We start from the raw sequence: 582 nt of genomic DNA, 5'->3' as shown, positions 1-582 counted from the left end.
ATGCACTTCAGGTTACAGTTGTACAAAGTACACGCCCTGAAGCGAAAAGAATACAGCCGCAGACATAAAGGAGATTGCCATCAAGGTACGCTATGTTGGTAAGTATGAGAGCACCGAGGAGCTGCGAAAATACTCTCTCAGCTGAGGGCATGACCACTCTTCATGTACGATGAATCAACAAAAAAAAGGATCGGAGCATTACGTGGTGGACCATTGCACGAGTATGCCCGTGTCCTTTGTACACTTGCGCTGCAGACTAAACGGAACAAGCCTTCAAAGCAAACGCATCACGTTGTAGATGTGGGGGCCGTACAAGAGAAGTTGCTTTGTTGCCGGGCATGAGTGATGATTCCTCATCTAGTAACTCATCATGTGCTTGCATTGAAGGCCTTTGGCGCTTCCGGGTTGCAGAATGTGTGCCGTCTCCGTCGGCCATCACATGAAATTTGAATTGAGGCGGTCTGTCACGACTCAGGAGCTGTCGAGAATTGTGACTGCAGGGCTTGTACCCAAGGGTACTGTACAAAACTTGTCCGGGATGAAGAGGACGGCGTTCCCCCCCCCCCCCCCCCCCCCCCCCCC

The sequence above is a fragment of the Chondrus crispus genome, genomic scaffold, assembly GCF_000350225.1.
Source record: "Chondrus crispus Stackhouse genomic scaffold, scaffold_147, whole genome shotgun sequence".
In the NCBI taxonomy this organism is placed as follows: domain Eukaryota; phylum Rhodophyta; class Florideophyceae; order Gigartinales; family Gigartinaceae; genus Chondrus; species Chondrus crispus.
Note: the sequence above shows the minus strand (reverse complement) of the source record.